The sequence below is a fragment of the Canis lupus genome, chromosome 17 (genome assembly GCF_011100685.1).
Source record: "Canis lupus familiaris isolate Mischka breed German Shepherd chromosome 17, alternate assembly UU_Cfam_GSD_1.0, whole genome shotgun sequence".
In the NCBI taxonomy this organism is placed as follows: Eukaryota; Metazoa; Chordata; class Mammalia; order Carnivora; family Canidae; genus Canis; species Canis lupus.
In genome coordinates, this window is record NC_049238.1 from 17,690,764 (window position 1) to 17,716,761 (window position 25,998).

General features: G+C 44.5%; 1 long non-coding RNA gene across 1 annotated transcript in view; it reads right to left on the minus strand.

Annotated features, from left to right (window-relative positions):
* The window catches only part of LOC119869824, a 40,929-nt gene extending 16,900 nt beyond the window's left edge, over window positions 1–24,029 (minus strand). Inside the window, exons 1-2 of the long non-coding RNA XR_005371835.1 lie at window positions 23,903–24,029; window positions 4,465–4,627 (exon numbers count right to left, since the gene is read on the minus strand). This is a non-coding gene — a long non-coding RNA (uncharacterized LOC119869824). The remainder of the gene's footprint in view (window positions 1–4,464; window positions 4,628–23,902) is intronic.
* Between the last annotated feature and the right edge of the window lie 1,969 nt (window positions 24,030–25,998).

Genomic DNA, 25,998 nt, shown 5'->3' on the forward strand with positions numbered 1-25,998 from the left:
CTTTTCTTTGCTGGGGTTGGCCAGGGTGGGAATAGGGGTGTTGGTTTCACAAAAGATTGTTCACCTATAAACAGAAGGCTTCCAGCGCTGCCCCTGCTCCTTAGCCCTCCCTGTCTGAGTCAGCTTCTCGAGGCTCTTCTCAGCCAGGGGCAAGCTGGCATTAGATCTGATGCCTGCTGGATTGGAGGATCTCCCCCCACCCCCCGCCATGCTCCTACTATAACTAGTAATGTTCCTCCACTCACTACTACCCCAGCCATAGAACCTCTCATGCTGTGTTTTAATTGTCTGTTTTGTTGCCAGTCTCATCCACTGAATAATAAGCTCCTTGCAGGCAGGGCCATGTTAGTCCCACTCACCATTGTACCCCCAGGGCCTCCAGAGAACGCGACACACATTTGGCTACAGCTCTGAGTGCTGCCTGCTTAATGTGCATTTAGAGAAACTTCGCTAATAACGATAGCTGGCATTGTTTGAACAGGCATTATGTGTCAGACACCGCTAAGCACTTGGCAAACATTTAGTCCTTGCAGTAATCTTTTGAGTTTGGCATTATTATCCACATCATGCAAATAAGGGACCTGAAGCTCAGAGAAACTAAGTAATCTGCCCAAGGTCACACAGCTCAGGACTAGACTCAAACTCAGAACTGTCCCTCGTCCCCACAAGTGCTGGCCTGAGGTCCCCTGAGAGAAAGCATGCTTCTCTGTAAGTGTGCAAGGAGAGGCATCTGCTTCTGGGCAGAGGCGGGAAAGATCCAAGGAGTTTTTTGTGCTCAATGAACACATCCACAAGGAAGGCAGAGCATCTGCAGCGGTCAGGATCTAAAGCACCCAGATATGGGGCTCCTAAGCCCACAGGATTTTCCGTGAGGAGGTGAAGGCAGGTACCAGACTTTACAAGGCTTCTTCAGGAGCAAAAGAAGGACTTCAGGCAGGACTCAGGAAGGAGGCTGGCTGGCCAAATATAGTGGAAGGAGGCAGAAGTGTCAGTGAGCAATGCCTCCTTTTGTTCTCAGCATCTTTCTCAGGTCAATCCAGTCTTCTCCCTAAAACTCAGTGCCTATTGCATGCAGGAAGCCCCAGAGCTAGTCCCAGATGCAGCTGGATCTGGGACAGAGTATAGAGGGATAGAAAGAGAGCTTGTCACAGTAAGGGTCAGGGCACCAACCAGTACAAGCAAGCAGAGGCACAAAAGTGGCATCACTCCCAAAGCCTTAAGTGGGATGTGTTCAAACATCATAGACTCATATGGCTATGGGGGTGTGCTTCTCTCTAAGGAGCCACTTCAGCCTGCTGCTACTTCCCTGTGGAAAATTAAGAGAGGAGTTGTCATCACCGAAAGAAAGAAAAGTAGCCTGCTCATTTCATCACAAAATCTCTAGCAAGCCTATGGCAAATGGTCTCAATTCCTTCCTTCCACCTGATTTATGCCAAAGCCATTGTTCACTCTGATGGTGTTCAATATATCATCAGAATGAACACTGTGCATCTTGGTATTTCACCCTCCAAAGCCTCGTAGAAAAATGGATGCTAATGAAGAGACCTTCCATGTTTTCCTAAGAAGGCTATCACCTCTGATAATACAGAGTGCTCCAGCAGATCAATAAAGGCAATAAATCAATGCAATTTATTAAATACAACAAGCACTTTCCCAGGCAAGTGCTCAGAAAGAGTCCAGAATAGCACATCACCAGTGCTCAGAACGGGAAAATGTGCTGGTGGCTACTTATGAACAAAGTTTCAAAAGATAACTCAAGAACAATTTATAGCCAGGAACAGTGACACTCAGATCACCTCATCCCAGCCCCCAGTGGAGCCTTCCCTGTGGGGATCCTCATCAGTGTTCTTTAGACAGAATCCAATTTACCAGCCTTTCTACAGAAACACCTCGATCAGCTCCTGGGACAGAGCTAGCAAATGTTCAAGTGAGTAAGGCCCTGTTTCAGTGGCAAAGAAAAGCACAAGTGAGGTGAAATCAAACATAGTAGGCTTCGAGAACATGGGGATTAACCCTTGAGTCTGTCTGTCCTCTGCCTGAAGAAAGAGTGAGAATGGTTCTCCATGCCGGGGTCTGAAAGCCATCTCAAAGGAGAACCCACAGCCCAACCCTGGTCCTGACATTTAGACAGAGCTGGTTTAACAATTCATGGGAGAAGGCTGACTGCTAATGTTCACTTCGTCTGCAAATAAGAGTTTCTAAAACAGCTACTGCACTGATGAAGATAAGGCAAGAATTCTCAACAAAGGCAAGACTAAGGCTGTTATTCCTCATCTCAGCTCTACCCTAAGGCCACTGAGGAGAGAAAGACCCTTGCAGGGTTGCTGTAGGGTCACGGTCCAGGCTTTAGACATCCAGGGCCTGGCCTGAGAATAGGCTTCTCCCCAGGCTGAGAGCCTTGGTGAAAACACTGACCTTCAAAGTCACCCATCATTCCATCCATCCATTATCCATCCATCTATCCACCTACCAATCCATCCATCCATCCATCCATCCATCCATCCACCCATCCTTTAAATTGTTGCTGAGGAATCTATTACATATAAGGCTCTGTAGGGATGCAGAGGATCTCTCAAAATTTGAATATACAAAAGGTGATAAAATAGCCTGCTGACCGGTGATACAATGGAGAAAGTCTGAATTCTGGAACCAACTCCACCTGGGTCTTCATCTTAGGTGTGTGTCTTTGAGGAGGTTATGAAACCTCTCAATGCCTCTAATGTGAAACCTGGAAAACAGTGGTAACAATGGTAACACAGAAAACCTTTTTTTTATGAAGACTAAATAAATAATGGAGTGATTCCTAAAAGGTGATAAGGCATACCAGCAATGATAAAGGAAACCATTTCAGTTGGAACAGGAGGAAACTTTTATCCAAAACAGATACATATTTTAGAAAAAAATAACTAAACATCATACTCATAATTTCACAAATATTACTCCTGAAGATAAATCTAAAGTTTAAACCCAGTTGATACAGAATGAGAAATGTATTTGCAACACATGCTACCAACAATGGGCTTGTGTTCAGATAAAGGATTTCTACAAATCAGACTTGAACAGGCATTCACAAAAGAAGAGATCCAAATGGCCAATATGAAAAGATGCCTAATCCCATTAGTGATCAGGGAAATGTAAATTAAGATCACAATAAAGTGTTACTACACAATCCTCAGGATGGCTAAGTGAAAGCAATGATAATACTAAGTGTTGACAAGGATGCAGAGCAACAAGAACTTGCATAGTCGGGACTTATAAGTTGGTGCAACCATTAGAAAGCATGTCTGACACGACCTACTAAAATTGAATATTCATATATCATACAACCCAGCAATTACACTCTGTGTTTTAATAAGTGTGTACAAAAATGCTCATACTACCATTATTCATAATAGCCCCACACTGAAAACAACTTAAATCTCCATGAACACAGAATCAATGCATGATGGTGCCGATTTCATGCAATGAAATACCATACAGCAATGAAAATGAAGGAACCCAGCCCTATATAACAACAGAGCTGTTGTCCCACACATAACACTAAATGATAGGAGTCAGACACACACAAATACGTATACCATGTGATCCCATATGGACAATGAGCAGACACAGGCAAAGTAAAACACAGAGTATGAGAATGAGAATAAGGTTTCCCCTAGAGAGATGGGAGTGGGGCACAAGATGGGTTTCCAAGGTCCTCACCCTGTTTAGTTTCTTGATATTTGATGATAATTTATTGATTTATACATTTATGCTCTGTGCACCTTTCAAGATATCTGCTATATTCATGATTTTTAAAAAGTTTTGCTAACTCTTTACGTATTAGGCAAATACATAAGTGTATGATGATGACAAAACTGTGAAGGTAATAATGACTATGTACTGGAAAATACTGAGTTGCTAGAACTTCACAAGATACAGACCCTTCATGGTACATGCCACATAGATTGTCTCATATAACTATCACAACAATCCTATGAGGCAAAAATACTATTATCCCCCATTTTACACATGGAGAGGCTCAGAGAAGTTAAGCTATTTTCCTAAGGTCCCTCAGCCAATTAGCACCAAAGCCAAGATTCAAAACCAGGCAATCCAGCACTACGGTTGTGCTCTGTGCTCTTGACCATTCCCCTCAGATGCCCTCATGCAAAAGGCTAGAATAATAAATAGCTCACACCTTTATTATAAATAATAGCCTTTCCTCTTGATTCCCTACATCCTGCTCAGGGAGCCAGCTAGTCATTCATTATTCCTCTCACAATTTATTTGGTGTTCTGGTTTGGATACTCCTTTCCTTCCCTCATATTTTGTGTCCCTATTTCAAGAAGTCTAATGAAACACTGCCTGTGTGGGGGTGAGAGGATACCAAAGGCACAAGTGCACAGCTTTTTTGGGACATAAAATAGCCAGACTGATATCTATATGTTAACCACAAGAGCACAAGGTGGGATTTGGCTTCACCTGATGATGATTGTCTCAGGGAGACCACCAACCGGCTTTCAGCTTAAGGAGTGAGGTGTCCACGTGGATTCTCAAGCTTCCTCCAGATCCTGCAGGAGCATAGGCGCTGAGAGTGGCCAGATCACAGGGAAAACCTGCTGTGAACAGCGGGCATCTTTGCCTCCTAGAAGGAAGCAAGAGATGGATGATGCAGATGCATTCAGGATGAAGCAGGGGGGAAAATGGTTCACAAATGTTAGGAAAAGTAACAAGATGCTCCCAGGGTCCCACAGCTTGAGAATGTTGCCTGAAATAGACCTGAGCTGCATCTGCTCCCAGGAAGCATTGCCCTTGAGAAGTGCGGTCATCCACCAGGGAGACAACTGTCCCCTGAGCCCCTCCAGAGTCTGCTGGAAAGCCTGGATGATTTGTCGTCTGAAGACTGCTATTATGGCTCTGCACAATCCTTTTGGTGCTAAATTTATTTGCAATCATTGCAGCAGCCTGTTTAATTATAACTAATGGGCGTAGTCATGCTAAGTGACATGCCGTTGGAAATCCCCTTCCCCCAACTAAGATCATCCACGGAGATGCAACAAAGATGCTGAACAAGAAAGCAGCTATATTTAAGGTGACTAAGCTGCTGTACTTGAGGACCCACCTTGGATGGAGAAATTTCACCAAAGCAATGTCCCCCCAGGACACCTGTGTGGACAGCTCCAGCCTTCCAGGCTTTGGGGACGGGGTGTCCTATTTGCGAGCTGCCATCTCTGAAAGCTCAATGACAGGGGCAGAGCCCCCCTCTCTAGGCCTCCTACAGAGGATGTGATTTAGCATGCACATTATTAATGAGCTTCATCCTAAAGTTATTCTGGCTGCATGTGGAGCTTAGAGGGCTTGGGAACACAACTTGGCAGGCGAGAGAAGCTTTAAAATGCAGCACTTCCCCAGCCTGGTTAAAAAAAAATACATAATATCAAAGAGCAAATCAGAATTGGGGTGGGGGGGCAGTCACATAAATGGGTTAGTAAGAGTAAAACGAGGAAAGGAAAACTTTAAAAGACTGTTTTTTAAAGAAGTATGTATATATTCAGCCCCCTTCTGTTTTGCGCTGTCCCTCCCAGCCTTGGGGCCACTCTCTTGCCAGGAAGGCCCTCCCGCTCTTCTCCATCTGGTCAACTCCTGAATGGCCTGTGGGGCTACCCAGGCCATCTCCAGAAATTCTCCATTGACTTCCCCAGATCTCAGAGCACTTGCCCTCCCGGACATTCCTTTCCAGCAGCCCTTTGGCATTTTATTTGTTTAATTATTCATCAAAACAGGTATGGATTCCTTGCTGTGAAGTAATTGTGGCAGACGTTAATCCCAGGTCTCAGATAAGGCAGCTCTCCCCATGGGTATCTTATCTTTTTCAAGAGGCTGAGCTCCTGAGAGTAAGAAGCACAGTGGGTTCATGGCCACACTGCCTATGGCCTGGCACTCATTGGCCCCTCAGGGAATGCTCACGGGATGCCCAAATTGAACTTAGCATGCTGGAGAGTGTCCTTGCTTGCTCTTTCCCATTGACCCTGACAGGATGGTGCCCATCGTCCCAAAAGGCAAGTGGGGGTAGAGGACTGGATCCCTCAAGAAGAAAGTTCTTAGGTGCAAATCCAGCTTTTGCTTGGGTAAGGATAGAACTTTCGAAGAGCTGAAGTCCCAAACATCATCCTAACCTCCTAGATCTGCTGCCTGGGGACGTGGTATCTAAAGAAGAGAGATAGTAATGGTGATAGGGTTGAGGGAGGACCTACTGATGGCTAAGATGGCTGCTTGCTTTCCAAGAGGAATAGATATTTATTCAGTGAATGAGAAAGGGCCACAAAAGATGTTGATGAATGGCAGGCCCTGTGAGAACATGGGAGGGAGGCAGATGTAGTGACTTGGGCTCTCCCCTTCTCTTGGAAAGAAAAAGACATGGAAAGCAGAATACTGGAAGGATAATCCATTCCAGACCTCTATGGAAATGACAGATCTCAACCCAAATCCAGGGAATAGCTCTGAAACCCAACTCACACTTGCTTCTGAAGGAGATTGGTCACAAATAGTCATGTTACCAGTCCAGCGCCCCTCCCACAAGCAGGAGCATTTTTTAATTAAGCTCCATCCCTGGGACTTCTCTGGTTATAGACACAGAAAGAAGAATCTTGTCATTTGTAAAGCTTCTCACAACCATGCTTGTAATGCTTCACTTACTAAAAGATTTCACATTAGAATCTATAAAATCAGTTTTCCCTGATCAAAATATTTTCCTGAGGTTTCTGTGATGCATCAATTGCTCTTCAAGCTGCAACAAGAGACAGAATGAGTCAGCCTTAACTTGGCCTGGAATTTAGGATGTTGACCCAGGCTCACCAGGTGCTCTAACAGCAGAGGCCTAGATCCTCAGAGTCAGTCTGAGCTCTGAGCTCCTTGGTCCCCTCTTGGCAGAAAAGCATGCCAGGATTTCCTTGATCTGGGTTAAGACAATACCACTGGCAACTTCTTCACAAAGGAACAAAGTAAAATATCCAGATACAGCCTAAATTTCTCACCATCTCAAAACCAGGCCAGTCTATGAGAATCTGGATGGTGAAAACTGCTCTTTTCTAGAAGTTCCTGCTGTACCCAGATTCCACAGTACTCACTGCTCCACTTCAGGAGGGAGGACACAGCTAGCCATGGTATCCTTTCACAAAATATGACCAAATGGCAGTGGTAGCACTAACTGACCTTGGCCCTCATTCCCCACCTTGATCACTGCAAGGATTTTTGGGAGAAGCTCTCCTTCATTGGAAGATGCCTTGCTCCAAATCCCAAGAGGTAGTTACTTTCTTCAAGAGAAAATTTTGACAAATACATCACTGCATCATCACATGCATCAAAATGAGAGTTAACCCAGGGTACACCTGCTGTGAATCGGGATCTCCTAGTTACATTTGACAAACATCAACCACCCTAAACTTTTCCCTATGTGGGTTTAAGTCTAGATTCTTACAGCCAGCAAAAAGGACCAATCTCCCTTTCCCTTTGTGAAAATCCTGGTGTGTGCTCAGTACCATGCTGTGAGAGGGAGGGGTTTGGCATACTCTTCCACTCTGTCCCTGAATGGAGAGGTATCACAAATGGTTCATCTTACAGCATGCAGGGATCTGTCATATGTCTTCTTCTTTCCTGAAAAGGTTGCTGTCAGGGTTAAATGACAAGTGATTACAAAATGCCTTTCTCATTGGAATGAGAATTAATATTAATCCAATTATATGTTGATGGCTTTGGTGTTCTGTTAAAATGGACCAACATTTAAACACCATCACTTAACAAAAATAAAACCTTCCTAACAATGACTTCAACAGTATGTCAAGAGGAAGAAATGTGCAAAGGACTCTCCTGGGTGCCATTTTTGCAAGACTATTCTAAGAATTAGAGTAGAGGAGGAAAAAATCCACCACTCTCCCAATTGAAAATGTTTACTCCCATAAAAGGTAAAAGTTGATTTATTTTTATGAAATACTACAAATATGCTCTTAAAGTCACTGAATTCCTCAGCTACCTCATGCCAAATCATTGCTTTATGGAGCTTTTAAGACCTTCAAAATACAGCAGTGTAGCTAAAATAGGGCCATTCCCCCAAGCAACAGGATTGTAAACAGGATGTTAGAGAAGGAAAGAATTCTTTTAGAACCATGGAAAGCTGCTGTCCATTTCTTACAACCATCTGGTATGATCTGAGGGCAACTCAACGGCACAAGACTCCCCACTCAGAAACACCTGTCCCCTTACTATCTGAGTCCCACACTTAGCATCTTCCCTTTGAGTCTCTGTCAAAACAAATGGGCCACTCAAACCATAGAACTCTAAGGCTAGAAGGAACTCAGTGGTCATGCAGGTCAACCTACCCGTGTCACGGTGAGAAAAACGCAGGTCCAGAGAATCAGCCAGAAACATGCAACCAGTCACTGATAGAATCTGAACCTAATCCAAGCCTCTTGGATGCTCAGCCTGGTGCCTTATCCATTACTCAAAGTTGTGGCACAAATTGTGCCCCCCCCCCAAAAAAAAAGTTATGTTGGAGTTCTAATCTCCAATAGCACCTCAGAATGTGAGGCTATTTGGAGATGGGGTCTTTCAGAGGTAATCAAATTAAAATGAGGTTATTAGGGTGGGCCCTAATCCAACATGACTGCTGTCCTTATAGAAAGAAGAAATTTAGATACCAAAAGAGATGCGCATAGAGGGAAGACAACAATAAGAGACAAGGAGAATACAGCTGTCTGCAAGCCAAGGAGAAAGACCTTGAACAGATCCTGCCGTCACAGGCCTCAGGAGGAAGCAACCCTGCCAAGACAATAAATTTTTATTGTTTAAGCCTCCCAGCTTGTGGTATTTTGTTATGGCAGCCTTAGCAAACTAATAAACCCAGTATCAGCCGTCCAGAGTAGAACATGTGTCTGTGTAAATGTCTATGTAGATGTGCTGGCTTTATTTCATATATAGTTCCGACGTCTATAAACCTTAACTTTTTTAAAAATGAAAAGGGGCGATCTCCCTAAAAGTATCTTTTGCAGACACTAGTCTCTAGAAGATACAACCTTGGTCAAAACTCAAGGGTAGTTTAACAATCCTATCAAGTAGACACTATTATTAACTTCATTTTAGAGGTAAGACACTTAGATTCGGAGAGGTTACAAAAACTACCCTGGAACAACCAATCAGTAAGGGACAGAGCTTATTTCAAACCTAGCTCTATTTGTTTGCAGAGTATAAGCTCTTAAGTAGTACACTACACAAGACGTAGTGAGCTTGCCATCACTGGCAGGGTTCAAGCAGAACACTGGAGGAGCACCAGTGAAAGATACTTTCTAAGGAATCCCTCCCCTTGAAGGAGAGAGGAGGTGACATGTCCTGAGTCCTTCCACCCATTTTATCTTAAACATTTTGTGATGGTCTTTATTATTTATAACCAGCTATTTCCAAAGAGGATTTGAGTCAAATCCAAAGCCCTGCCAACCCTGATCTTCCCTGAGTTTACAATCCTATAATTACTGCTGGTTTGAGTGGTCAAGGGAAATCTCAAAGAGGTAACAAGATGAGAATGTGCGTTAGAGTTCATAGAGAGAGAAAGGAAATTAGTGATGGGGGTGGGAGACTTTAGTAGACTGGGGGAAGTCAGAGGAATAGCAAGGAAGGTGTTAACAAGATTCAAGTTCTTAGGCTTTGCTAGTTAGAGATGCCCAGAGCTCCAGCACCACCAATCTTTATGCTGAGTGTGGGGTCATGTGAACCTCTCAGCTGAGCCTCCATCCTGTGTGCAGCCCGATTAACTAGAAGTAAACACTTTCAGCTTTAAAAGTCACATGGTACTGAAGATGGTTGTAGAGCCAATGCTTTGAGCCCTAAATTTAGCATTTTTTCCCCAGCCCTGAGTTAAACACAGACATACATACTGCTTCCGCTATGCTATGGGTTAAGTTCCCCACACATCTGAGCACCCACGTATCTTATATTATCCTTAGCATGAGTTACTCGCAGATGCAGTGGAGAGAAGGTAGGCCTCAGAGCCCTGGGTTCCCAGAGCAGCTCCCGAATTTATGCAGAGTCAGGATCACAGCCGTTTTGAAGGACGGTTTTCTGTCTCTGCCACAGTTCAGGCAACAGATGTGTGTTTCCAATGCGGCGACTGCAGAACATAACACTTGCTCATTTTCAAGCTAAGGTTTTATTTTCTCTGGTTTCAACAGGTTGCTGTGCAGAGTATCTACTCAGTACGTGACATTTTCTCAGCTTGCTTCAGAGTAGGAAAGGTAGACTCCCCAAACCCCCAAAAGTTTTCTGTAAATCAATAGGAGAAAAAAGTTGTTCAAAGCCCTGTGCTTGGCTCCTTAGAAAGGCTCCTGAGGTGGCCTCTTAGGCAGGAGGAAAGGATTGCCTGCGGGCTGTTTGGCATGGGGTCGGGGCTCAGGAGAGGCTCAAATCCCACATGCAATGTGGATTTTCCAAGACCCGGGGCATTGGCTCCCCAGGAAGGAAAGCTCAAGTTTCATATCCACCTCCACAAAGAACAGGCCCTACTTATTTCGACCACTTTCTAGAAAATGCTCAATGCAAACCTTATATTTGTCAGCCTTCATCAGATTCTGAGACATATCTGTTTGCTGCTGCCAAAGGAAATAGGAGTCTCTGAGAGGGAAAACAAGCAAAGCCACATGTAGAGTATCCTGAGTATCTTACATCTTTATAGAAGTGCTACTGATGATGTGTAGATTCAAGTGCTCACTGCACCTCTTACATTGGTGCTAGCACACGTCCAGCTGCCTGATTACAGAAGGCTCTTTCTGAGCATGGGGAGGGGCTTTCCTTCTCTTTGGCAGCCAGGGAGCTCAGAGCACTCCTTTGGTACTTACTTGAGAAAGCTATTTTCATCATCGGCTTCTGGTATATTTTTCACCCCATCACTACTACCTATCAAGTGGCATTTGATATTAATTGCCTTTTAATGATTCCATTGTGACCACATCTCTTATTATAAGCTGACTCAAATCCTCTTTGGAAATAGCTGGTTATAAATAATAAAGACCATCACAAAATGTTTAAGATAAAATGGGTGGAAGGACTCAGAGTTGGAGGAAGAACCCTTCAGTGACCACATGGAGCATTTTGGAGCAAGAAGTGCACATCTAGTTCAATGGCCAGAGAGGGAATGAGACACCCAAGGCCTCACAGCTATTCAGGGGAGAACTGGACTAAAACAGATCACCTGCCTGCAACACAAGTGCTCTTCCCCTCACGGCCACTGATCAGGATGAGTTCTGACATGTGAGGCTCCCGCCATGCTACAGACTGTCACAACCACACTTCCTCTGTCCAGACAGACTGATAAAGAGGAGCTTCCTCTTCTCCCTTTCATTCTATTTGCTTTTGCAGAAGCCCTTGCTTAGCGTGTAATGGAGTCTACTTTGCTTTTGAGGGTAAAATATTTAGGGAAGGGGAAATGGCATCATCAGATGTATCTGGAGATGTGCTGGCCACAAACATGCTGTGTCCTCAGTGTTTTCCACGAAAACATGCAGGGTGTAATTGAGCATCAAGAGGACACCCTGATGCCCTGCAGCAATGTGCAAAATATATCGGTTGTCCCCAAAATCCAAATATCTCATGTCAAGTTCCTTTCCTCCCACTCTGCAAACAACACTTTGGGAAAAGCACAGGTGGCTCTTGAGAATTTGCTGTTCTGCTTGTTCTCCACTTGAAGTGACAATTCCTTGAATGAAGAGCCTGAGGCTCCCATGGAAATAAGGAGACAGAATGTGTGCACCTGATAACAAGGGATCCTTATCATCTTCGGTGGCCAGCCCATCTTCTGTAGCTCATGAACTTTCGAAGGACTGGGATGTGTCCCCCAGCCTGATATCCTTCAAGGCTCCACATCCCCACAGCTTCACAAGATCAAATTCAAATACCTTGCCGGGTCCACAAGGCCTTCCCTGGCCTGCCCCTGCCCTACCCTTCCAGCAAGTGCTGGTCATTCCCTTCCCTTCACCCAACATTCCAGAAACATTCAGATTCTTGTAGCTTCCCAAACACAGAGAGCCTGTTCTTGTGCCTGGACCTTTGCTCATACAGCCTCTTCTGCTGTTTCTCCACCCTTTTGACTTCTCCTTTCTTCGCACTGGGCCCTGGTGGGAGATTTCTCTTGCCTATATGTGTCTTCACTTTTCCCTTCTTGTAGTGTCATATCATTCTAACTACTAAAAAGATCTATTGCATTCTAGAACTCATCTTCTGTTCAAAGTTCAAGGTCCCAGAAGGTGCCCTAAGGGTTGACTCTTCCATGTAAGTCTAGGGTCAATTCGTGGCACTCTGGCTTTCAGTACTATGTTCTCTATGGTCCAAGGGGTGCTCCTCATGGGGGAAGCTATTTAATTCCTGCTTCAGCCTCAGGGCTTTCAGTTTCTGGTCTTCTTTTTCCATGACTGCAATGGCCACAAAAGCACTTTTATTTCTATGTTTCTTGGGGAACATTTCATGGCCATTCAGTGTGTATTTCTGTCTCCTGCCTCCTAGGAACTATGGCACCTCTTAAAACCCTGAGAGTTTGCTCATCACTGCAAAACAAGGGTATGGATAAAAGGCAGGGCTTGGGAGACTCAAGAGTTTCTCTAAGTGTTGCAGATGAGTAAACATAAGTGGGCAGGACATGAGCCAGACATTTCCATGGACTGAGTCAAAACCCAAGAGTCACACTTTGTTGATATGATGCTCACATGCATCATCAGAGAAGTATTTATTTTAAAATTCTTTGGCACAACTCTTTATACAGTTATAGGATCACAGGTTGTAGGAACTTGTGCAAGATCTTTAATCCACCCACCTTCTTCAGATAGGGTGACCAAGGCCAAGAGGGGAAAATTTAGGAACTGAAGTTTCTTTATAAGAGCCAAACCCTGTGTTCCCCAGCCTTACCCACAGTCCCCTCATCCAGGGACCTGGCCTCCATTCATAGGCCCCTAAATTACACATAGGGAAAGAATCTCTGCTCCTACCATGAGCTCTGAGAGCAGCTGCACATCTCCCAACTGGGGCTACTATAGTGAACGCAATTAGCAGGGCTGCCTGACAATAGCAAGAGCAAAATCTTCTCCAAATCTCCCCAAGTGACTAAGTGACTACAAGCAGGTATCATATTATCTGAAGGTCCTCATCCCCATTTTTCTTCATCTTCTGGCCCATCTTCTGAGGCAAGACAAAATAAGAGGGTTCTAGGGACTTTCCTTCTACCATTGCCTAGAGGAACCTCTCCTATAAATAGACTCTTCTTTGGGATTAAAAGTACATCAGGTCAAAATAAAATAAAATAAAATAAAAGTACATCAGGTACAGTAATTCAGAAGCTTTCATAGTTCAGTAGAGATTCCACTTCTGCTTGCCTTCATATGTATTATCTCCCAACCTCTTGCTCCTAAGCTTCACTATGACTTCCCAGGGACCTAGAATTTGGGGGGTTTTCTTTGTGAGAGGAGGGTACAGAGATTTCCCATATACCTCCACACATGCAGAGCCTTGCCATAAGAGTGGTACATTTGTTACAATTGATGAACCTTCACTGACATATCATCACCCAAAACCTGTAGTCTACATGAGGGTTGACCCTTAGTACTGTACATTCTGTGGGTTTGGACAAATATATGATGACATATATCTACTCTTATGATATCATACAAAGTATTTCACTGCCCTAAAAATCCTCTGCTCCTCCTATTCATCCCTCCCCCTGTCAAATCCTGGCAACCACAGATCTTTTAACTGTCTCCATAGTTTTGCCTTTTCCAGAAAGTCACATAATTGGGAGTTATACAGTATGCAGCCTTTTTATACTGGCTTCTTTCTCTTAGGGATATTTAACCGAGTGCATTTAAGATTCCTCTATGTCCCTCAATGGCTTGATAGCTCATTTATTTTTAGTGCTGAATAATATTCTATTATCTGGATGTACTACAATTTATCAACTCACCTACTGAAGGACATTGTGGTTGCTTCCAAGTTTTGGCAATTATGAGCAAAGCTGCTATGAATATCCCTGTAGAGCTTTTTGTAGGACACAAGTTTTGCCTCCTTTGGGTAAATACCAAGGTATATAATTGCTGGATCCTATGGTAAGAGTATGTTTAGTTTTATAAGAAACCCATAAAACATCTTCCAAAATGACTGTACCATTTTGCTTTCCTACCAGCAATGAAGCAGAGTTCCCATTGCTCTATATCCTCACCAGCATTTGGTGTTGTTGGGGTTCTGGATTTTGGCCATTCTAATAGGTGGGTAGTGGTAGCTCTGTTGTTTTAATTTGCATTTCCCTGATGATATAGGTTGTGGAGTATCTTCTTCTATGCTTATTTACAATCTGTGCATCTTCTTTGGTAGTGTCTGTTAAAGTCTTTGACCCTTGAGATGCCTGGATGGCTCAGCTGGTTGAGTGTCTAGTTTATGGTTTTAGCTCAAGTCATGTTCTCAGGGTTATGGGATCAAGCCCTATGTTGGGCTCCATGATCAGCAGGGAGTCTGCTTGAGATTCTCCCTCTCCCTTTCCCTGCCCATCCCCACCTACCTCTCTCTCTCTCTCTCCCAAATAAATAAATATTTTTTTAAAAAATCTTGACCCATTTTTTAATTGAGTTGATCTCCCTTTTTTTTAACATTTATTTGAGAGAGCGTGCACAAACACAGACACGCACACACACACACACACACACACACACACAAGCTGGGGGGAGGGGCAAAGAGAGAAGGAGAAACAGATTTCCTGCTGAGTAGGGAGCCCAACACCAGAACCCCAAGATCATGGGGGTTTCTTGATCCCAGAACCCCAAGATCATGTCCTGATCCAAAGGTAGCCACTTAACCGATTGAGATATCCAGGTGCCTCTAGGTTGTTTTATTTCTTATCACTGAATTTTAAGAGTTCTTTGTGCATTCTGGATAACAATCATTTATCCAGTGTGTCTTTTGTGACCTAGAACTTTTAATTCTGTAATTCAGAGACAACAGAAACATATAAGACCTCTGGGCTAGACCAGAGCTATAGGGCTCAGATTTGTTATCTCCAAAGATGGGTCTGAACTAAGTGGGACCCCAAGGAGGACTCTGAATGAAGAGTGTGATGAGTGACTTTGTTCTTCCTGAGAAAAGGCAGTCCATTCTAGGAGTCAGACACATGCAGTCCCTAAATACTCACAGAGTGCTTCCTGTGTTCATTCTACTAAATCTAACAGCATTTGTCCAGAAGTAGCCATAGGCACAGCCATCATTGGCAAGAGCAGCAATAATGTCTAACATCACTGAGAACCTGTGCTTTGAGTGAAATATTTCATTTTATCCTCAAAATAATTGTATGGAGCAATGCGATTGTGATAGGCAGAGTAATGGCCTATAAAAATATCTAAAACCTAAACCCCAGAATCTGTTGTTACCTTTCATGGCAAAATGGGCTTTGTGGATGTGATTTAGTTAAAGATGGGGAGATTATCCTGGATTATCTCAGTAAGGCTAATGTAATCACAAAGATCCTTATAAGAGGGAGGAAGAAGCATCAAAATCAGAGAAGGAGATGGGATAGAAGCAGAGGTCAGAGTGATGCAGCTGCTGGCTTGAAGATGGAAGGTGACCATGAGCCAAGGAATGCAGGTGCCCTCTAGAAGCTGAAGAAGGTAAGGAAACAGACTCTCCTCTAGAGCCTCCAGAGGAAGCGTAGTCCTGCCACACTAGATTTTCACACTATGAGACCCATTTCAGGCTTCTGACCTCCAAAACTATGAGATGATAAATGTGTGCTAGTTTAAGTCACCACATATGTGCTAAATATCACAGCATCAATATGAACTAATGCAACTCACATCATTCCCATTTTACAAATGCAGAAGCTAAGAAGCAGAAAGGTAAAATAAGTTGCCCTAAATTGTGCACCTAGCAACTCGCACTTCCACGACTTGAACCCACTGATTCCACAGCTAGGAATCTTAGCTACTAAACTATAATGCTAACGACTAATTGAGTCCATGAATTAACAAATGAATAAATAATAAAGATTTGTCCTTGAGATTGTAGAGCTTAAAATTAAGTTAAAAGGTAATATAGAAATGATAGAGAACCCAGAAGACATCTCACATGGGTAAAAAATATACCATAATTTCCTCTGCAGAAGAGTTACTATGAAATAGAAATATCAAGGTTTGCTGGTGGGAATGCAAAGTGGTATGGCTGCAGTGAGAAGCAATTTGCTGGTTCCTCAAAAATCCAAACATAGAATCCCATTTGACCCAGAAATTCCACTCCTAGGTATATACCTAAAAGAAATGGGGAAAAAATGTATTAAAACAAGTATTGGGGATCCCTGGGTGGCGCAGCGGTTTAGCGCCTGCCTTTGGCCCAGGGCGCGATCCTGGAGACCCGGGTTCGAATCCCACGTCAGGCTCCCGGTGCATGGAGCCTGCTTCTCCCTCTGCCTGTGTCTCTGCCTCTCTCTCTCTCTGTGTGACTATCATAAATAAATACAAATTTAAAAAAAAAAGAACAAGTATTGGTACAGAAGTGTTTGCAGCACTATTAATAACCATCAAAAGGTATAAATAACCCAGTTGTCCATCAACAGATGAATAAACAAATTGTAGTATATACATTCGATGGAATATTATCCTGCCATGAAAAGGAATAAAGTACCAATACATGCTGCACCATTGGTTAACCTAGAAACCATTATGCTGCCTGAAAGTAGCAAGGCACAAAACGTCCTACATTATATGATTTTATTTATATAAAATAGCTGGGTTAGGTAAATCCATAAGAGAGAAAGCAGACTGGAGGTTGCCAAACTAGCGTAGGAATGGGGAGGCAGGAGAGAATAACTGCTTAATGGAGAAAGGGCTTCATTTTGGGTGATAATGATATTTTGGAACCTAACAGAGGGGGTAGTGGCACAACACTGTGGGTGTACTAAATGAAACTGACGTTTTCACTTGAAAATGATTGTTTTTACATTATGTGAATTTTGCCTCAATAAAAAAAATTAAATAAAATGAAGTAATACTGCAAAAAAAAATTATCAAAAAGAGTTTTCTAGAAGATAACAGAGCTTAGCCAGGGCCTTTAATGATGGCTGAGATTAGGCAGGCTATGAGGAGATGGGATAGTGAGCAAAAAAGGAAAATAGTTTCCCTTTAATTCCACACAATAGACCTTCTTGCTTATCTGCAAGGTCCTGCTCATCTGTCCCAGTCTCACCTTATTTAAAGCCTCCAAAGACTCCGCCCAAAACCCAGAGATTCTGCAGGAATTACCAAGGGCACTCCACACATTTGCAGACGGTTTTATATAAATTGTGTGAGGAAGACTTACTGAAGAGCAATGTGCTAATATCAGAAAAACTGCAGCAAGTTCCAAATGACTCAGAAAGCCACACGGCACCCCAAATTAGTTCAGGCCTTGCAGTTAGGAGACCTGGGTCTGTGTTTCATGTGGCCCGCCCCCAGGTCCTGAAGGCACCCTCAGCTCTGTCTTGCAGCCCACCCACCATGACCTCCTTGGCCCCTCCACCCCAATTCCTGTCCAGGGAACAGGTCAGAGGTTCCAGCGAAGTGGCAGGATCTAGGGAGTACTGTCCACTGTGGAAATATAAAGAAGCCTAGCTTTCCTGTCATGAGTCACACAGCCTTGGGTTAAGGAAAATGCCAGAGACCCCTCTGAAGGCAGATGGTTGGGACCGGGGACTGAGCTGAATCCACCTTTCTCCAGTGAGCAGAAGCAGGTGAAGGATCCAAGGGCGAGTGAGGTTTGCTTTCACTGCCAGCTCCTCTAGGGAAGGATGTGAGGAGCAGCTTTGAGGAACTCTAGGAACAACCCACACCCACACCCCATTTCCTGACTCTGCACTCCAAGTTCCTTCTGGGGGAGCTTCCTGACTTGGTTTTCAATCACACCAGGGTCTTCTGGCTCCTTCCCATGAGCCCGAGCCATCAGTCACAGCAGGACGGGAGGCTGGGTGGTGAGGAGTAATGAGATACATTCTGTTCTGTTTACAAATTGCTTTCAGCCCCGTGGAGAGAGGTACTTGGAAATGTGAAGTGCTGTTGCTATGGGATGTGCGTGACTGATGGCTTTGCCTGGAACCTACCAAGGCTCAGGGCAAAGCCCCTGCCCCTGCCCCTGCCCCAGTCCCTGGCTCTGAGAGTAGAGCAGGAACACGATCCCTGCAGAAACAGGGATCCTGGCCACACAGTCTGACTCCCCTCCAGGGAAAGGTGCCATCCCATCAGAGCCCAGATATCTCTCCTCTGAAGCCCTTCAGCCTCCCTCTCTGCACACTCACGGCGGGTGGCATGTCACAGGCAGCCTTGGTATCTACCTGTAGGTATGCCTTTCATCTAGGAACAGACTGTCAGACCATCCAGGGGGCAAAACTTGTCTTCCTCATCCTCAGTTCTCATTGAGCATGTCATGGTGCCTGTGTGTGTGTGTGTGTGTGTGTGTGTGTGTGTGCGCACAGCGCGCATGCACACGGGCCCACACATGCATTCTGGTTGAGGTTGACTAAATGTTGGGCATTCCTATTCTCGTTCCTGTGACATCAATACTGCAGGCCTTTAGGATCTCAACATTATGCAGACTTGTATTAAAATTGATAACATTGTGCTAAGCATGGTGCTATGTGCTTTATATACACTTCAAAGTGCAAAGTAAGTACTCTATCCTGCAAAGTGAGTACTCTATCCTCAGGGGACAGTTTCCTAACAAGACCACCTTTGCATCCTCAGCCCTCTATAAGCCAAGCCAGCCAGTTTCTACTCTTACCTTCCTACTGCTCCACCATAATTGCCTTTTCTGATGTTGCCTACAACCTCCATGTTGCCACATTGGCTAACCTTTGGAGCCCATCTTACTGGACCTAAGCAGCATCTGACTAGGTGAACCAGCCCCCCACATCTACTCTTAGCTTCTAGGACAGCACATTTCTGGTTTTCCAGCCATTTTCTGACACCTCTGGCTACTCTGGGTAAGGCTCCGGAGGGATTAGGGAAGAAGTTCTGGAGCCAGATTGCTGGATTCATACTCCGAGCTCCTCCACTTCCTAATTGTGATCTTAAGCAAAATGCTTTGTCTCTCACACCTCAGTTTACTTCATCGGGTTGCCATGAAAATAAAGGAATGAATACATGCAGCCCATTTAGAACAATGCTAGGGTGTGGAAAAACCTTCAATAAAAGCTAGCTCCTTGTATTATCACTATGACAATCCATTATCACACCACATCTAAGTTCTAAAGCTCCACAGAGCTGTTCTTGGCCTTTTTCTCATCTCACTCTTGCCTAAGGCAGTCTCATTCATCTCCATGATTTTCAATGTCATCTATACATTGGCATCTCCAAATTCATATCTCCAACTCAGATCTCATTTAAGCTCCAGACTCATTTATCCAATCGCCTACTTGACACATCCATTTGGACGTCTCCCAGGCATCTCAATTGACATGTCTGAAACCGAGCCCTCCCTGCCACTTGCTCCTTCTCAGTCTTCCTTGTCACAGACAATGGCACCATTATCTGCCGGTGACTTCTGGAAAAAAAACGTGGAATCATCCTTGACACTTCTCTTTCTCTCACCTCCCATGTCAAATGCATTACTACAAACTTCCAATTTCACCTCCAGAATATATCTTAACTCTGTTCCCTTTCCCATATTCCAGCTGCTATCACCCTACTCCAGGCTACAGTTCTCCCTAATTTATCTCCACCATCCCCACATTCCAATTCTCACATGCACCGATGAAGAGGCTATTGGAGGTGGTGGCTGGGGGTGTTTTCATGTTTTCATGTTGTTTTCACATCCATCAAATCATGACATCAATCTCTGCGTAAAAACTCTCCAATGCTTCCCATTTGCTGTGAGAAAAAATTAAATTCTTCAATGTGGCCCTTAAAACTCTCCAATATCTGCCCCCCTCCCCCGACCTCTCCAGCCCCACAGTACCACTCTCCTCCTGACTGACCCTGTTCCTGCTATACTCTCAGGGCTTCACAGCAGGCTGCTCCTTCTACAGGCTATTATCTTAACCCTTTCTGTGCTCGGAACTGCTCTGGCAATGGAGCCCTGCTCAGAATGGCTTTTTATGAATAAAATAAAATGCATAGTATTGCAAAGGGAGCCAGTTATATCAAAATACTACAGCAAAAATTCGTTTGGGACATACCACTGCGGTGAAATATTTTGACAGTGAGAGAAGCTATGCATATGGAGGGGACAGGGGGTATAGGGGAAATCTCTAGAACTTCTGCTCAATTTTGCTGTGAACCTAAAGCTTCTCTAAAAAAATAGTCTATTAAAAATACATTTGTGATATAGCAATAGCATGTGCTTCTTCATCAAGGTATTAACTAAAAAGAGTCAGAAATGGGTTCAGTAACTAAAATAATCTCAACATAATATGGAAACAGCTGCAAAGACACACAAGCACCACACACTATTGTGAAATAAGGTCTAATTCCCCTCCAGATGACAACCTTGCCCAAATCAAACTCTCTCCCTCATCCTGCCACTGAGTGACTCCTACTCACCCTTCAGCTTTAGAAGGCCCTTCCTCGACCCCCTCAAACTGAGAATCTTTTTCTCCTGTTGCCCTCTTTACACTTCATTTTAAATCTTGAATTTTACCTCAATTACAATTATAGTGTTTGTTTGCATGTTTAGTATCTGTCACTAGACCGAAAGTTCCATGAGATGGAATGATGCCTACTCTGTTCAGAGGAGGGCATGATTTGGTGAGTGAATGAATGAATTGCCCATAACTGGTAGGGTAGGCAATGGAGCATGGCTGTAATAAACTCATAGAACTTTCAAAGGTGGTGTTCTTTCCCTGTGTCACACTAAACAAGGATAATTTCTGCTTCACACACATGTGCCTTCTTTCACCATCTCTCACTGATCTCTCTGCTCCATGGAAGTTATTTATGTAACTTTATGAAGGTGGCCTTCAGAGAAGTTATGCTTACCAAAAATGTTTATATCTCCAAATGGTAGCTTTTGCTGAAAAGACAGTGAAAAGTTAGGTTCACATTTTCAAATTATTTTTGTGAAAATTTAAATGGTTTCAGATCTATTCGGGGCTTAAGAAGTTGAACGATGATGATGATGATGATAAAAAATAATAATAAACATCTATCAAGTGCTCTACACACTTTTTAATATATTAGCTCATTTAATCTTCACTGTATCCCTACTTATTTTGGAAGAGTGAGCCATAAAAAGATGATAAACTGAAGCAAAAAGCTACACTCTATCCCCCCTTCCTTTACCATCACATAGAACTACTTTAAATTTTTCTCTATTTACCCCAAGAGCCCAGGATTTAGTAACAGATTTTTAATGCAAATCAATTCTCAAAAAGGTGACACCTTAGACCATTCACCTCAACTAATACGAACGCATAGCATTTGTCTATCATCAAATCAGTGTGTCTTCCATCTTGGGAATCAAAAAGCAATGACAAGTTCAAAGCTCCAGACTCACAATCCTGCCTGGGAGACAGGAATCATCACAATTGAGAGCCCGCCCACAGCAGCATACATGGGAATGGAGGGGCAAGTGGGGAAAGGGTATGTCGGAGACCAAAATATGCACCCCAAAATATACTAGTCTAGCATGAGGATTATTTTGAGCTGAAAGCAATTGAGAAAACACAAATACAAGATGAGCTCTCTGTAGTCCCCCCACGCCTAAACATAGATCATAACTTCCCCTTGTGAGGGTGCCCCCTACCCCACCCCAAACCACTTCTTGTGCCAGGAAGGGACTAACAACCTTATCACCAGAGAGGAGATGGCACTAAGAAGTCTACACAAATGAACCTTACTAACTCATTCTTATCCACCACTATTTTCCCCACATATTTGCCTTCCTACAATTTGCCTCAGGAGCTCAAAGTTCCTTTCCTTTGTCTTGTCACTTTTCTTTAAATATATCCTCTTTTTCTCAGTCTAAAAGCCTACAATGCTAGCTATTTCCTTGTGCGGTCTTCTTTCTATAAAGTCCCCCTATGCCACATAAAACTTTTAACAACAAATAAATTTGTGTGCCTTTACTCCAGCTAGCCTGTTGTCATTTGTTTGTCTATTTGTTTGTATTGTTTTTCTTTTGTTTTGTTTCTCAGTCCTAGCTGGAGAATGTAAGAGGGTGAGAGGAAAATTTTCCTCCCCTACAGATAATCTATGAGGGTATCATATTCCAGCTCGCAAGAGTCAGACCTGAGAAACATTTCTTGGTTGGGTTAGGTTTAAGGCTGCCTAAAAATTAGAGTTTGAATCTACAGTTGTGAGATTTAGCTACGGTTAATGTCTGGGTCATGGTGAGTGTAAGGATCAGGCTATAGGTTAAATTGAGAACCTTGTTTCAATTGAAGCCTAGTGTCTATGTTTCAGTCAGGGCTAGACTTCTACTTAGACCTTAGAGTTAGTTTATATATTGGAAGCTGCTGAGATCTGGTTTGGGGTCACCATTAAGAGTTTAAAGTTATTGTCAGGAGTCCAAGTCAGCATCACAAAGATAGTTGGACACTCTATCAAAAGTAGTATTTAGATCTAAATTCAAACCTTAAGGAATGTCACCTTTTAAAGTTCTGACAAAATCCTGGATAAGAATCTGTGGTCAGCCTGTGTTTGGGGTAGAGATATGGGGCAGATTTATGTATGTTGACAAGGTAAAGATGAATCTGAAATTGCATCTCGTGGGGACAGCTCCACAAATGCAGAAGGTGGACATGACTGCTGCCCAGAACAACTTTACCCTGGGTCCCTGGTGTTACTTATGGCCATGAATAAGGAGCACCTCAGATCATTGTACTTCTTTCCATCATGAGTCACCCTTCCTCCTGGCTCGCTTACCCTCCCTACCCTCAAACCAACAGCTAGCCTGTCAGGCTTTAGTAAGTCAAGGAAATCTTGGTTATTCCATTGATAAAGATAAGAAATCACTTTGATGTCTTCCAACCTGGAGCAGGGAACAGATCCAGGCCTGGACAGATTCTGTTTGTGAGTTTGCACCTCTGTGCCCCAAAACACCCCTACACTGCAGCCTTAACCCAAGCAGCCCTGATTGTCCCTCATCCAAGGTCCGTTTTTTCCATGTAGCTAGATGCGGAGCTGAATCATTCAGCCTCTAGGGACTTCCCAGGACAGTGAGTGGTGAGCACTGCATCCCAAAATAAAAGGAATAAAGAACAATTTAGACTAATGGAAAATGCCAGGGCAGCACTGGCCTCACCCAGGTACCACCACCGTCTCCACTCTAGTGATGGTGATTGGGTGTTGTCTAAAGAAGAGACCAGGAAACTCATGAGTAAAATCAAACTGCAGAGTTTGATTATAATGATTTATCTGTTGAGAAATACCAGGGATTAATTTTGATTATCAGTGTAGAAACAACAAAGAAAAATGGCCCCAAATGAGGAAGGGAAACACCACATAGCTCAGCTACACAGCAAAGTTTAAGACCACAGGGATACTTGGCCTCTGTTAGGAGTCCTGAAGCTGCCAGAGGGTCTTCTCCACCTCTTTCCCAGGACAGCAGGGTCTGATCTGCACAACAGGTACCCACATTTTCTTCACAAAACTTTCCTGGGACCCATTTGCAAAAGCAGTCATAAACAAAATCACCTTTCTCCACTGGAAAAACACTATAATTAGAGGTACATTCCTCACCAAAGCGAGTACAAGAAAAGAGAAGGGACAGGGGGGACCTGGGCTTTCATTCACTGTGCTGCACTGAGGGGTCCCCTCCTTCAGGGCTCAGGCTGCCACCTGTGAAACAGGGATGGCTGTGCCCATTCCCCCTCACAGGGGCACAGTGGCCACAGTGGGTAGAAACCCTGCTAAGGAAGCCAGGGAGCTCAGACAAACACATCCATTACCTTCTGTGATCCCACGTGTGAGTCTCAGGAAGCAGTGACCTGGCGACAGCGGTATGTACTCCCGTCCTGCAGGACTGACATGGGGGGGGGTGGCAGGAGATGGGGAGGAGGCTTTGTCCAACTGACCCCCAGTCCCCAAGTGTTCTTACCACACAGCCTGCATTTGTCCCTTCCTAATTTGGGGCCATTTCTCCTTGTTGTTCCTACACTGATGACCGAAATTAATCCCTGGCATTTCCCAACAGCTAAATCATCATAATCAAACTCTGCAGCTGCCAGATCTGCTGACTCAAACCCCCTATGTATTCATATGATATTTGCCGGGTAATTACAGAATAGAGGTAATTATATTCATGACTCCATTACTTTCATAATTCCAGAGACCCAGAAATCACTAAAAAAAAAAAAAAAAAAAAAAAATCTCACAGGGTGCAGAAAAGAAATTCCTTCAATAACAACCCTAGCCCACCTCTTACCTTGTTTGTCCTCTCTCTGCAAACCTTGCCACTCAGCAGTAGCCGCTCCTGAAGGCAGAGAGGAGGGAGAAGAAAAAGGAGACTGACACCTAACGCTCAGTTAGGACCAGAAAGTCTATGGGTTGTCGAAACCAATGTGTGTTAGTTATAGGAATGCAGGCTATGGTGTGAGTGAAGCCCTAAACGCCAATGAGTCCTCAGGGGCTTCACAGTGAAGAGGGATGGTGCACTCATGTCACAGTCCATCTCGGGTGGTCCCCATCGGGCACAAGTCTCATGCTCACGTGGGGCTCCAGGCTCCCTCAAGCTCATGGTTCTGCCCACCCCAAGTCTTCATTGGCTTCTCCCATCCACTGAAACATGGGGAGATTTCACTGCTTTGGCTCAGACGTGACACTCACGGTTCCACTCGCATTCCTACTGGCAGCAGCTCATCGCAGGGTGCCATCTAGGTGCCAGCGTATGGGTGGAAACAGCCCCGGGGGTCAGCCGATCCCAGGGGCAGCTCCATGCCCTGGTGGGGACCTCACCCCCTGGAGGGTAGCTGACCATTTGTGCCACCCAGATCCTCCTGACAGGGCCTGAGTGAGCCTCGGGGGTACCCATGAAATGATGGGCCACTGCAGCTGGACACCCTGAGGCACAGATCACAGTGATAAGTATCCTAAACAGATGATGCAGAAAATTCGTGATCTCCTTCTGTTATTGTAGCATCCAGAAAAGACCCTCTCGCAATCATGTCCAAATGGGACCTGAAGCTAGTCCCGGGCAGGGCATTTTGCCTCTCCTGTCTCCTACTCCCCTCTCCTGCATGCTGCTGGACCCCCAGATGTCTCCCAGCATCAGTCCTCTCTGCAGAGCATCTGCTCCCCACACATGCAGCCATGGGCCATGCCCCTCTGCAGCCGTGGGCCTGGGCAATGGTGACCCACACGGCAAGGATTCTGGTCACCCGTCAAAGGGCAGCAGGATGGCCACTGAGCCAACAGAAGAGGAGAAGGAGGCAGGCTGTGATGGCAGAAGTCAGGAGTCAGGATCCAGTCAAGCTCTACACATGGTGCCTCCCCTGGGGATGCCTGTTTAAGGTTGGTGGCGGCGGCAAAGGAGGCCCAGGAGCAGAGGCACTTGAGAGCATGGCAGAGACTGGTCCTCTGGCCTGGAGACCACAGGAAGGGCCCTGCAGCTGCCTGTATTTGGAGCAGATCCTCCAGGACCAAGCCGGAGGTTGGCAGCCTCCTCGAACCTGTCTGTGAGCAACTTGGGGTGGGAGGGGTGGGGGGCCCTAGGCTGAAGGGAGCACCAGCGATGAGGCCAGACAAGTTCACACAAGGGGTCCACTCGAAGCATCTCACCCACATCAGAAAGGCCCATAAGCCCAGAGTTGATTGCCCAACGGACAGGTGGTGTCTGCCCCACACGTTTCACGTGTGGAACACTCAAAGGAACTTTTCCCCATTTCAAAACTCCAACCTCATGGCTATCCTATGCTTCCCATTCTGCACTTTCCACTTCAGTGTTCTTTTTGTTTGTTCCAGAAAAGAGACAGAATTAAGTTTTACTGCACTTTTACACTTGAAAGCCTCTACAACTAAATAGAGCTTCTCCCCCAGAACTGCTTTT